Source organism: Triticum urartu, chromosome 4 (genome assembly GCF_003073215.2).
Source record: "Triticum urartu cultivar G1812 chromosome 4, Tu2.1, whole genome shotgun sequence".
NCBI classification, from domain to species: Eukaryota; Viridiplantae; Streptophyta; class Magnoliopsida; order Poales; family Poaceae; genus Triticum; species Triticum urartu.
Genome location: NC_053025.1, coordinates 103,030,227 through 103,044,753, shown reverse-complemented (window position 1 = coordinate 103,044,753; position 14,527 = coordinate 103,030,227).

Below are 14,527 nucleotides of genomic sequence, written 5' to 3'. Positions count from 1 at the left end.
TGTTATGTGTATCTCAAATTGAAGATGCCTGGCCCCAAAGGTGTGATCACTATCACGGGCAATCGGAAGAAAGCGGAAGAATGTTTTCAGAAAGGTTCAAAGATCGCTGATGCTCAGATGGCGGTGGTGGAGTTGCAGGAATACCAGAAGACTGCAGACCCGAGTGATTTGTTGCGAGCCAAGAAGCCGCTATAGAGTCAGCTTTTCAGTCGACTGGCGATACGAAGACACCTCACATCCACCCGATCGACCCCAGCGCTGCTCCAACTCATATCTCGACAACACTCGACTCCAAATAGGAAGAAGCGCTCATCCAGTTCCTCCGTGAGAACTGGGACATTTTCGCATGGAAGCCTTCTGACATGCCGGGTGTTCCTAGGGAGCTGGCTGAGCACCTCCTAAGAGTTGACTCAAAAGTAAAACCTGTCAAGGAACATCTTCGACGGTCCGCCGTCCAGAAGAGAAAGGCCATTGGCGAGGAAGTGGCTCGGCTCTTAGTAGCGGAGTTCATCCGAGAAATATACCACTCCGAGTGGCTCGCCAACGTTGTTATGGTCCCCAAGAAGGACAAGTCACTTCGCATGTGCATTGACTTTAAACATACGGGCCTGCCCGAAAGATCATTTTCCTCTCCCCCCGCATCGATCAGATAGTCGACTCGACTGCGGGATGTGAGCGACTATCTTTTTTAGACGCCTATTCCGGGTACCATCAGATCCGTCTGTATGGACCTGACGAGATCAAAACAGCCTTCATCACTCCATTCGGGTGCTTCTGTTATGTTACCATGTCGTTCGGCCTCAAGAATGCTGGAGCCACATTCATGAGAATGATTCAAAAGTGTTTGCTCACTCAAATCAGTCGGAATGTGGAGGCGTACATGGATGATATTGTGGTCAAGTCACGGAAGGGTTCCGACCTGCTGACTGACCTTGCTGAAACCTTTGCCAATCTCAGGAGGTATGATATCAAGCTTAATCCATCAAAGTGCACATTCGGAGTTCCTGGCGGAAAATTACTCGGTTTTCTCGTTTCCGAACGAGGAATCGACGCCAATCCAGAAAAAGTCGGTACTATACTCCAAATGAAAAGTCCTGTGCGAGTGCACGACGTCCAGAAGCTTACTGGTTGCTTGGCCGCCCTAAGTCGATTCATATCTCATCTCGGTGAAAAGGCATTGCCTCTCTACCGATTGATGAAGAAGTCCGACAAGTTCGAGTGGACTCCTGAAGCTGATGCAGCGTTTGTAGAGCTTAAAGCTCTGCTCTCCACCCAGCCGGTGCTTGCTGCCCCAATCAGCAAGGAGCCTTTGCTGCTTTACATTGCAGCCATAGGACAAGTCGTCAGTACGGTGCTTACGGTCGAGCGGGAAGAAGAAGGAAAAACCTTCAAAGTTCAGCGCCCAGTATATTATATTTTTGAAGTCTTGACCCCATCGAAGCAAAGATATCCTCATTATCAGAAGCTTGTATATGGGATTTATATGACCACAAAGAAAGTTGCTCACTACTTCTCTGATCATTCCATTACAGTCGTCAGCGACGCTCCATTGTCAGAGATCCTGCAAAACAGGGATGCAACTGGTCGACTAGCAAAATGGGCGATTGAACTCCTTCCCCTAGATATCAAGTTTAAGGCAAAGAAAGCTATCAAGTCCCAGGCAATCGTGAATTTCGTCGCCGAGTGGATTGAACAGCAACTGCTGACTCAGGTTCACTCGGAGCATTGGACCATGTTCTTTGACGGTTCCAAGATGCTGAATGGTTCCGGCGCCGGAGTGGTGTTGGTCTCCCCCAGAGGAGATAAACTCGGATATGTTCTTCAAATCCACTTTGATTCCTCTAACAACGAGGCAGAATACGAAGCACTTTTATATGGGTTGCGCATGGCCATTTCACTTGGCGTCCGTCGCCTCATGGTCTATGGCGACTCAGATTTGGTGGTTAATCAGGTGATGAAGGAATGGGACGTTAGAAGTCCAGCCATGACTGGTTATTGCAATGCAGTGAGAAAGCTGGAGAAGAAATTCGAGGGGTTAGAGCTTCATCACATACCCCGACTGAAAAATCAAGCAGCTGATGATCTAGCAAAAATAGGTTCCAAAAGAGAAGCCATTCCCAGCAATGTGTTCTTGGAACACATCCACACACCATCAGTTCAGGAGGATCCCTTCAGTGAAGAGGCCCCGCAGCCAAAAAGTGCCACGGATCCGACTGAAGTTGAAGTTCCAGCTGTGGTCGACATGATCATGGAAGTCTTGGTCATCACTGCCGTCTATACAGTACCGTACATCGCGTACATCCTAAGGAAAGAACTCCCAGAAGACGAAGAAGAGGCTCGACAGATCGTCCGTCGATCCAAGGCCTTTACAGTCATAAAGGGACAGTTATATAGAGAAGGCGCGACTGGGGTCAACCAGAAGTGTATTACACCAGAAGAAGGTCAGATGATCCTTGATGATATCCACTCGGGGACCTGTGGTCATCATGCGTCCTCTCGGACCATTGTGGCTAAAGCATACCGAGCGGGATTCTACTGGCCAAGAGCCAATGAGATGGCAAAAGAGATAGTCGACAAATGTGAAGGATGCCAGTATTACTCCAATATGTCACACAAGCTCGCGTCAGCCCTGAAAACCATTCCACTCGTCTGGCCCTTCGTCGTGGGGGTTGGACATGGTTGGACCACTAAGGACAGGCAGGAGCGGCTTCACTCATGTGCTGGTAGCAGTCGACAAGTTCACCAAATGGATTGAAGCCAAGCCTATCAAGAATCTTGATGCTTGCACCGCTATCAGTTTCATCAGAGAGTTGATATTCAGATATGGAGTTCCGCACAGCATCATCACAGACAATGGGTCAAATTTCGATTCCGACAAATTCAGGGCCTTTTGCGCCTCTCAGGGCACTCGGGTCGACTATGCTTCGGTCGCTCACCCCCAGTCGAATGGGCAAGCAGAAAGGGCGAATGACCTAATTCTTAAAGGGCTGAAACCCCGATTGATGCGCGATCTCAAGCACGCAGCAGGTGCATGGGTCGATGAGCTTCCATCAGTCCTTTGGAGATTGAGGACAACCCCGAATCGATCGACCGGAAGAACCCCATTCTTTCTGGTCTACGGAGCCGAGGCAGTCTTGCCGAGTGACCTACTTCACAACACCCCCCGAGTCGAGCTCTACTCTGAAGATGAAGCAGAACAAGCCCGGCAGGACGCAGTCGACCTCCTAGAAGAAGAAAGAGAAATGGCCTTCATTCCATCGACCATCTATCAGCAAGACTTGCGTCGATTCCATGCCAGAAACGTGAACAGTCGAGCCTTCCAAGAAGGAGACTTAGTCATCTGGGTGGATCAGCAGAAACCACACAAACTCGCTCCTACTTGGGAAGGCCCCTTCATAGTCACCAGAGTCCTCCACAATGGAGCATACCACCTCTACAATGTCGATCGCCAGATTGACGAGCCACGAGCCTGGAATGCGGACCTACTCCGCCCCTTTTATACTTGAAATCTCATTTGGATAAGATGTAATAAGAAAAAACTCATGTAGTTTATTTATCAAAGACGAGAGCATTATAATTTTCCCAGTGATTATTATTGTTTTTTGTTTACATGAGAAATCCCCCAGTGGGTGGCTTAGCTGCGAATCCGCTTCGCCTAAGTTTATAAAAATGATTTCCTATTCCTACCGAGTGGCGAGCCAGCCTCCCACTCGAGAGCTTAGCTGCGAATCCGTTTCCTAAGTTTCGAAAAAATCCTACCGAGTGGAGAGGCACTCCCACTCGGGGGCTTAGCTGCAGTCCAGTACTCGCCTAAGTTCTCACTTAGAGACTTAGCTGCAGTCAGGCACTCGCCTAAGTTTGAAAAATCCTACCGAGTGGAGAGCGAGAGCAGCCCTCCCACTCGGGGGCTTAGCTGTAGTCCAGTACTCGCCTAAGTTCTCTCTCTTGAGGACTCAGCTGCAGTCAGGCACTCACCTAAGTTTGAAAAAATCCTACCGAGTGGAGAGCAGCCCTCCCACTCGGGGGCTTAGCTGCAGTCCAGTACTCGCCTAAGTTCTCTCACTTGAGGACTCAGCTGCAGTCAGGCACTCGCCTAAGTTTGAAAAAATCCTACCGAGTGGAGAGCAGCCCTCCCACTCGGGGGCTTAGCTGTAGTCCAGTACTCGCCTAAGTTCTCTCTCTTGAGGACTCAGCTGCAGTCAGGCACTCACCTAAGTTTGAAAAAATCCTACCGAGTGGAGAGCAGCCCTCCCACTCGGGGGCTTAGCTGCAGTCCAGTACTCGCCTAAGTTCTCTCACTTGAGGACTCAGCTGCAGTCAGGCACTCGCCTAAGTTTGAAAAAATCCTACCGAGTGGAGAGCAGCCCTCCCACTCGGGGGCTTAGCTGTAGTCCAGTACTCGCCTAAGTTCTCTCACTTGAGGACTCAGCTGCAGTCAGGCACTCACCTAAGTTTGAAAAAAATCCTACCGAGTGGAGAGCAGTCCTCCCACTCGGGGGCTTAGCTGCATTCCGGTACTCGCCTAAGTTCTCTCACTTAAAGACTTAGCCACGGTCAGGCACTCGCCTAAGTACAAAACACATCCCGCTCTGCGGTAACAAGCTGCAGGTCGATGACCACCTCCTCCTTGGAGAGCTTCGTCACAAATACAACGTGCACTCCATCCTGCCCTGCAGTAACAAGGTGCAGGTCATCGGCCACCTCCTCCTTGGGGAGCTTCGCCACAAATACAACGTGCACTCCATCCTGCTCTGCAGTAACGAGGTGCAGGTCGACTTCTACCTTCTCCTTCGGAGCTGTGCCACAAGTACAAAAAAGTTGTATCGAATGAAGAACTATTTCCACTCGACGGGGGATTTATAAAGATATTCAACGATAAACCGATTTCAGATAAATCCTAAAGGGTCTGGACCATAGATCAAAGTGCTCAGGCATTCAGCCCGAAAGAGTTTAACGGTTACAAAAACCACTTGGCATTCCGAGGCAAATTTAAGGTGGGGCATAAAAGTTTGTTCACTCCACAGGAGGAGGGCTGGCAGGCTCGACGAACTCGTCCAGGTCGACGCCATCGGCAATCCGAGTGGCGGCAGCAATGAAAGTCTCCATAAAAGTCCGGAAGTCATGCTTCTGGGTGTTGGCGACCTTGATTGCGGCCAGCTTATCTTGTCGCACCTCCTTGCAGTGGACACGAACCAAAGACAGAGCCACATCAGCGCCACACCGAGCAGAAGACTTCTTCCACTCCTGCACTCGGTCAGGGATTCCGTTAAGTCGAGTCATCAGGGACTCAAGATCGTTTTGGAGCGTGGCCTCTGGCCAAAGTGCCGGGTCGATCCGTGACATGGCGACCTTCAGTCGAGCCAAGTAGTCCATGACACCGTCGATGCGAGATTCCAGTCGGAGCAGATTCATGGCAGTTTCATCTTTCACGGGAGAATTGATTGGATCCAAACCTGGTTCGATCCGCCCAGTCTCCTCTTCGAAGTTCTGGCAAAACTCTGCATTCACGGTCCAAGGATAAGTCAATTTTCGTACACTGAGTCGACAAAAAAAATTCAGTCGGAACAAAATGCGCACCTTCAAGCTTGATGAACAACTTCTTGGCAAGGCTCCTCAGATAGCTCTCCAGATCGTCCCTCCTGCGAGCAATGCCTTCCATCTTCTCGCCCAAGATGAGATCCCCTTCTTCCAGCACGAGCACTCCTTGTTGGCGTCGTTCAGAGCAAATTTCAGCCTGGTGTTCTCTTCTTCCAACTGGCCGACCGAAGCCAGTTTCTGTTCAGCCAGAGCGGTTCTGTCGTCAGCTTCCTTTCGAGCAGCATCCAAATCCTGATCCTTCTTTGCCAGAGCTTCTCTCAGTTTTTCTGCAAAGAAACGATGCTTGATTCAGAAAGAGCAGAAGGGTACTCCAGCCTAAGACAGACCAGTCGACGAATTCGCCTTACCAGTGGCGTCGTCCTTGACCCTTTGCAGCTCTGTCTTGGCCAGCTCCAAGTCAAGGTTCAGTTGGATCTACTGTTTCTCTAAGTCAGCAAAGTGAGCTCCAAGATCACAAGATTTCTGAAATCAAAGAGGAGAAATTATTTCACAGCAGAAAACAACAAAGACAATAAGTACTAAGACTACGATCGACTGCCCGCAGTCCACCATAGTCTCGGGGACTACACCCAGTGGGTGCACTTTGCGTGCCCCCATCGGTTCTGATCCCACTCGACCGGCCCACAGGAGTCGAGTGCAGGGAGTAAAAAAGAGAGAGAAAGAAAGAACTCAGACCACAGTCGACTGCCAGCAGTCGACCACGGTCTCGGGGACTACACCCAGTGGGTGCACTTTGCGTGCCGCCACCGGTTCTGACCCCACTCGACCAGACCGAGTGGAAGAGACAAACTATCAATTCGGTTTACACTCGACAAGATACAAAGACTACAGTCGAATGCCCGCAGTCCACCGTAGTCTCGGGGACTACACCCAGTGGGTGCACTCAGCGTGCTCCCACTAATTCAAAGTTCAATCAACGCACCCAGTGGGTGTACTAACGCAAAGATTTTCAGAAAAAGTCTTCAGATATCATATCCTAACGGAACAAGCAGCGACCAACTAACCTGAACGTTGCTTTGGAGAGCCGAGCTGGCGTCGTAGGCGGCCTGACTGGCGTCCCGCACCATCTTCATCTTCTCCAACATGACGCCCGCCTGGCATATAGCTTCCCTGGCAGCGTTCACTTCGTCCTCTGGGACATGATGGGTCGCAAAAACTGAAGGCGGGTCGACAGGGGCCTGAGCAGTCGACGAAGAAGGCAAGGCACTTGACAATGGCACAACGAAGGTAACAGAACCCCGATTGGCATCACCAGCGTCCTGAACGACTGGCTCCGCCCTCGGCGTCGATTGTGGCACCTCGCTCGCAGGAGGTCGCCTATTTGTCCTCATCAAAGGCCTCTCGGGCTCTTCATCATCATCATCATCATCAGGGAGGTCAATAATGTTAGGGGTTGTTCAAAGTTCAATCGACAAAATCACATCACCCAATGGTACACATTGCAGTTGAATCGACCAAAATAAAGACAGTATGGCAGGAATCATACCCAGTTTAAACGTGACCGCATCCTCCATCACCTCATCATCGTCCCTGTAAGCTGAGGTCCCAGAAGTGGCAGCGCTGACAGTTCCAAAGTTCGTCCGGTTAAAACAAGAAAAACAAACCGCACGGAGCATCGAGTGTATACAAAGGGAGACACTCACGCGGAAGCGACGGGGATGTCAATCTTAATCTTCGGCAACACCTTCTGAGTTTTTGGCTCTGCAACTTTGGAGTGCTTTGGCGCTTTCTCGGTCGGGGTTGGTGAAGAGATCCGAGGACGCTTCGAAGATTGACCAGCTTGAGCAGTCGCCTTTTCACGGGCGCTCGATCGTTCTTGGGCAAGCTTGGATCGCCTCTCCCTGCGAGGAGGCGACTCGACTTGTTCTCCGTCGCTTGAGTCGTCGCTTTCTCCATCCTCTTCACCATCAGAAGTCCATTCGCCACTGTCGCCGCCGCTCGCCCCGCCTTCCAGGTCTTGCCCTTGCTCTCCATTGGGCATCGAGTACATTTCAATGAGGGCCTGAGAGGATAACAATCAAAAGACATTCAGTCGACCACAAACGGGACATCACATGGTGAATCGGAAAGTTACTTGATAAAACAGAAACATACCTGCTCCGGCTGGCGCGAGTTGTCGAATGGAATCACCCTCCTGGATCCCCGAGGGTTGTCTTTATTGCCAGTGATTCCCCTCAACCAGTTCTCCAAGGTATCCTCGCTGACCTCCTCCGGGTGGATCCGAGTGGTATCTTCGAGCCCAGAGTACATCCACATTGGATGATCGCGCGCCTGAAGGGGTTGGATGCGTCGACCGAGAAAGACCTCCAGCAGATCCATCCCGGTCACTCCGTCGCGGACGAGCTGGACGACCCGTTCGACCAGCTCCTTGACCTGCGCCTTCTCTTCTGGAATTATCTTCAGCGGAGCAGGCTTCTCCACCCGAGCCAAGGAGAAAGGAGGAAGCCCAGTCGACTGGCCAGGGGTTGGCTGATCCTTGCAGTAAAACCAAGTCGACTGCCAGCCCCGGACCGAGTCAGGAAGGATCATCGCTGGGAAAGTACTCTTGCTCCTCATCTGGATCCCCAGACCACCGCACATCTGGATCACCCGCGTCCTCTCGTCAATCGACTTGGTCTTTTTAACCGACTGGGAACGGCAAGTGAAGATGTGTTTGAAAAGCCCCCAGTGTGGTCGACAACCCAAGAAGTTTTCGCACATGGACACGAAAGCGGCCAGATAGACTATGGTGTTTGGAGTGAAATGGTGGAGCTGAGCCCCAAAGAAGTTCAAAAAACCCCGGAAGAAAGGATGGGGAGGCAACGAGAATCCACGATCTACGTGGGTTGCTAGGAGGACGCACTCACCCTCTCTGGGCTGCGGCTCAGTTTTGTCCCCCGGGAGCCGAGCCGACTTGTGGGGGATCAATCCCCCCTCCACCAGGTCGTCGAGGTCGTCCTGCGTGATTGCCGAGCGGTTCCAGTCGCCCTGGATCCAGCCCGCCGGCAGGCCGGACCTCGACGAGGATCCACCCCGGTTGGTCCGCTTACCCTTCGCTTTCGTGGTCGCCTTCTTCGCGCATTCCATCGCTGCCGTCTTGTCCTTCCCCATGGTGGCAGATCGAGCTCGAGCGGAGTTCCGGCGACGAGGCGGAAGCAAGGGTGGCGGAGAGATCGGGATAAAAAGAAGAGAGAATGGTGGCGTGCGGAACAGAGCCCCGGCCCAACGCCTTATATGAGGCTGCTTCCGAGTGGCTGACTGGTAGGCCCGGGCGGCCTTGTCAAATCCCGTGGCAATCACGCACGTGATACGTGGCGAAAAAGGTGGCGCGGGGATCGAGGCGGCTTCGCACTATCCTATCCGATTACTGCGGCCTCCCCGTCTCGCGCGCTTCCCAAAATTCGAATCCCACAAAATCCGCGGGCAGCAGAACAACTCGTCAGACCGAAGATCTCCTCCACACCGCCACTCGGAGCTTTTAAAGTATAATAACTCACTCGACAAAAACTAAGAATGGATCAAGGCGACTGGAAAGAAAGTTGTTGTCATCACTCTGGTTCATTGATCCGAAACAAGATATGCTCACGACATGAAAAATGAGTCAGAGAGGTGCTCAAACCCTTTCCCACTCAAACCTCAATCCATTCGGGGGCTAATGATGAAGCTATGTACCTAGGGTAGGGTCATGGACTTGTCCAAACTGACCTACCCAAGGACATCTCCAGAAGAAATCACCTTTCAATCGACTTGGAGGTGTTCCACTCGACGGACTCGAAGATACTCGACCAAGAAGCAATCACTCGACCAAGAAGCAACCACTCGACGGTCAGGAGACTTAAGGGCATTCTGCATGCTAACGGTCGATAATTAAGTAGCTTTTATGGTCATCATAGCACTTTATTAGGGGCGTTATCAGTAGCGCCCGACATTAATGTATTTAAACCCTTTGTAACTGAGGGCAGGAGGGGTCTGGCGAACTCTATATAAGCCACCCCCTCCTCAGGGACATGGGTTCGCACCCCTGTAATCCAGACACGCATAATCCAGTCGACCGCCTCCGGGCTCCGAGATGTAGGGCTATTACTTCCTCCGAGAAGGGCCTGAACTCGTAAACCCTGTGTGCTTACAACTTCTCCATAGCTAAAACCTTGCCTCTCCATACTTACCCCCCTACACTACTATCAGACTTAGAACCACGACAGGCGCGCCTAGATTGCTCTATGGTGCGCCATCGATCATGTTGTGAGGCGAGCTACAGCGTCATGCGCTAAAGGTCTGCTCAAACCTGGCGATGACGCGCATCACGGCGTTGTACATCACATTTTCGGGGAGCGCCTCGGCCTCAACGGGTCGTGGCGCCCACTCGTTTTTCTCATCGACGAGGTTGATGGCACATGTGGCGCTTTGGTGGGTTGGCATGTTTGGAAAAGATGGATGTGCTACAGGCTGTGCTTGTCGACTCCATGTGCCGGGTGCCGCCTATGCACAATATCGTTGGGTGGTGGGAAATAGGTGAGAAAATGGCGAGAAACGGTGGCGTGTTCATAAAACGCCATCAATTAATGGAAACTTAGCATAGAAGGAACATCGAGCTAGCAAAAGAAGGAGATGATGATCAGATGAACACGGACCACACTAGAGAACCGTTTCTGTTATTATTGATATTCGCACACATTTTTGATTACAGACCTGTTTGCGGCGTATCACAAACATCTTGTTAAATTGAACCGTTTTTGTTCTCTTGCCTCAACGCAAACAGTTCATCCGAGTGAACCGCATGCCGTATATCGCACACACCTTCATTTGGCTGCCCGTTTCTTTTGTGTTGCCTAATCACAAACAGTTCATCCGAGTGAACCGTATGTTGTACATTGCACACACCTTCATCTGGATGCCCGTTTTTTTGTTCCTCCTCATCGCAAACGGTTAACGGAGCTAAATTGTATGTCCTACATCGCACACGCAACTAAAATCTGAACCGTGTTTGATGCATCCTCCATCGCAAACGTTTTGCACCTTTTTTGACGGTTGTTTACACCACCGTTTGCGATTATGGCATCGCACACAGTTTCATCGAAGGGTCTCTGATCGTAGTGTTGCGTTAGCAGCATCCTGCAGTAGTGATTCTTATCCGCCAAGTATGGGGGGGGCAGTTTCGCTTCCAGTGATCATTTCCTCTGCAGTAGAAGCACTCAATTTCAGGTTTGGGTCTAGCTTTGGGCTTCTTCACGGGAGTGGCAACTTGCTTGTCATTCTTCTTGAAGTTCCCTTTCTTTACCATTCCCTTTTACTTGAAACTAGTGGTCTTGTCAACCATCAACACTTGATGCTTTTCTTGATTTCTACCTTCACCGATTTCAGCATTGCGAAGAGCTCGGGGAATCATTTTCATCATCCCTTGCATATTATAGTTCATCACGAAGTTCCAGTAACTTGGTGATAGTAACTAGAGAACTCCGTCAATCACTATCTTATCTGGAAGATTAACTCCCACTTGATTCAAGTGATTGTAGTACTCAGATATTCTGAGCACATGCTCACTAGTTGAGCTATTCTCCTCCATCTTGTAGCCAAAAATACTTGTCAGAGGTCTCATACCTCTCGACTCGGGCATGAATCTGAAATACCAATTTCAACTCTTGGAACATCTCATATGATCCATGGTGTTTCAAAACATTTTGAAGTCCCGGTTCTAAGCCATAAACCATGGTGCACTAAACTATCAAGTAGTCATCATACCGAGGTTGTCAAACATTCATAACATCTGCATTTGCTCCTGCAATAGTTCTGTCACCTAGCGGTGCATCCAGGACATAATTATTCTATGCAGTAATGAGGATAATCCTCAGATCACGGATCTAGTCCGGATTATTGCTACTATCATCTTTCAACTTATTTTTCTCTAGGAACATATCAAAAATAAACGGGGAGCTACATCGCATGCTATTGATCTACAACATAATTTGCAAATACTATCAGGACTAAGTTCATGATAAATTATAGTTTAATTAATCATATTACTTAAGAACTCCCATAGATAGACATCCCTCTAGTCATCTAAATGATCACGTGATCCATATCAACTAAACCATGTCCGATCATCACGTGAGATGGAGTAGTTTTCCATGGTGAACATCTCTATGTTGATCATATCTACTATATGATTCACGTTCGACCTTTCGGTCTCAGTGTTCCGAGGCCATATCTGCATATGCTAGGCTCGTCAAGTTTAACCCGAGGATTCTGCACGTGCAAACTGGCTTGCACCCGTTGTATGTGAATGTAGAGCTTATCACACCCGATCATCACGTGGTGTCTCGGCACGACGAACTGTTGCAACGGTGCATACTCAGGGAGAACACTTGTACCTTGAGATTTAGTGAAGGATCTAAAGGAAATATGCCCTAGAGGCAATAATAAAGTTGTTATTTATATTTCCTTATATCATGATATATGTTTATTATTCATGCTAGAATTGTATTAACTGAAAACTTAGTACATGTGTGAATACATAGATAAACAGTGTCCCTAGTATGCCTCTACTACTTGACTAGCTTGTTAATCAAAGATGGTCAAGTTTCGTAGCCATGTACATGTGTTGTCATTTGATGAACAAGATCACATCATTAGAGAATGATGTGATGGACAAGACCCATATGTTAGCTTAGCATAATGATCGTTCAGTTTTATTGCTACTGCTTTCTTCATGACTTATACATGTTCCTATGACTATGAGATTATGCAACTCCCGAATACTGGAGGAACACCTTGTGTGCTATCAAACTCCGCTACGTAACTAGGTGATTATAAATATGCTCTACAGGTGTCTCCGATGGTGTTTGTTGAGTTGGCATAGATCGAGATTAGTATTTGTCACTCCGTCTATCAGAGAGGTATCTCTAGGCTCTCTAGGTAATGAACATCAATATAAGCCTTGCAAGCAATGTGACTAATGAGTTAGTTGTGGGATGATGCATTACAGAATGAGTAAAGAGACTTGTCGGTAACGAGATTGAACTAGGTATTGAGATACCTTTGATCGAATCTCGGGCAAGTAACATACCGATGACAAAGGGAACAACGTATATCGTTATGTGGTTTGACCGATAAAGATCTTCGTAGAATATGTGGGAGCCAATATGAACATCCAGGTTCTTCTATTCGTTATTGACCGGAGACGTGTCTCGGTCATGTCTACATAGTTCTCGAACCCGTAGGGTCCGCACGCTTAACGTTCGGTGACGATCGGTATTATGAGTTTATGTGTTTTGATGTACCGAAGGTAGTTCGGAGTCCTGAATGTGATCACGGACATGACGAGGAGTCTCGAAATGGTTGGGACATAAAGATTGATATATTGGAAGGCTATATTCGGACACCAGAATTGTTCCGGGTAATTTCGGAGAAAACCAGAGTACCGGAGGGTTACTGGACCCCCCCGGGAGAACTAATGGGCCATGTGAGCCTTAGTGGAGAGAGAGGGCCGGCTAGGGCAGGCCGCGCGCCCCTCCCCCTCTGGTCTGAATTGGACTAGGGAAGGGGGGCGGCCGCCCCCTATCCTTCTCCCTCTCCTCCTTCCTTTCCCCCTCCTAGTAGGAGTAGGAAAGGGGAGTCCTACTCCTACTAGGAGGAGGACTCCTCCTCTCCTGGCGCGCCCCAAGGGCCGGCCGGCCTCCCCCTTGCTCCTTTATATACGGGGGCAGGGGGAACCCTAGAACACACAAGTTGATTGTTTCCAGCCGTGTGCGGTGCCCCCCTCCACCATAATCCACCTCGGTCATATCGTAGCGGTGCTTAGGCGAAGCCCTGTTCCGGTAGCATCATCATCACCATCATCACGCCGTCGTGCTGTCGAAGCTCTCCCTCGACACTCTGCTGGATCGTCAGTTCGTGGGACGTCACCGAGCCGAACGTGTTTAGATCGCGGAGGTGCCGTACTTACGGTACTAGGATCGGTCGATCGTGAAGACGTACGACTACATCAACCGCGTTGTCATAGCGCTTCCTCTTACGGTCTACAATGGTACGTAGACAACACTCTTCCCTCTCGTTGCTATGCATCACCATGATCTTGCATGTGCGTAGGATTTTTTTTTTGAAATTACTGCGTTACCCAACATGATCATCTTATAATACTACCACCGTACTAAGCAAAATAAGATGCATAAAAGATAAACATCACATGCAATCAAAATATGTGACATGATATGGCATCATCATCTTGTGCCTTTGATCTCCATCTCCAAAGTACCGTCCTGATCTCCATCGTCACCGGCATGACACCATGATCTCCATCATCTTGATCTTTATCAACGTGTCGTCACATGGTCGTCTCGCCAACTATTGCTATCGCATAGCAACAAAGTAAAGCAATTATATGGAGCTTGCATCTTATGCAATAAAAAGACAACCATAAGGCTCCTGCTAGTTGCCGATAACTTTAACAAAACATGATCATCTCTACAACAATTTATATCTCATCACTTCTTGACCATATCACATCACAACATGCCCTGCAAAAACAAGTTAGACGTCCTCTACTTTGTGGTTGCAAGTTTTACGTGGCTGCTATGCGCTTCTAGCAAGAACCGTTCTTACCTACGCATCAAAACCACAATGATTTTTCGTCAAGTGTGTTGTTTTAACCTTCAACAAGGACTGGGCGTACTCAAACTTGATTCAACTAAAGTTGGAGAAACAAACACCCGCTAGCCACCTGTGTGTGAAGCACGTCAGTAGAACAAGTCTCATGAACATGGTCATGTAATGTCGGTCAGGGCTGCTTCATCCAACAATACCGCTGAATCAAAGTATGACATGCTGGTATGCAGTATGACTATTATCGCCCACAACTCTTTGTGTTCTACTCGTGCAAATAACATCTACGTATAGACCTGGCTCGGATGCCACTATTAGGGAACACAATATTTCAAAAAAAATCCTACTATCA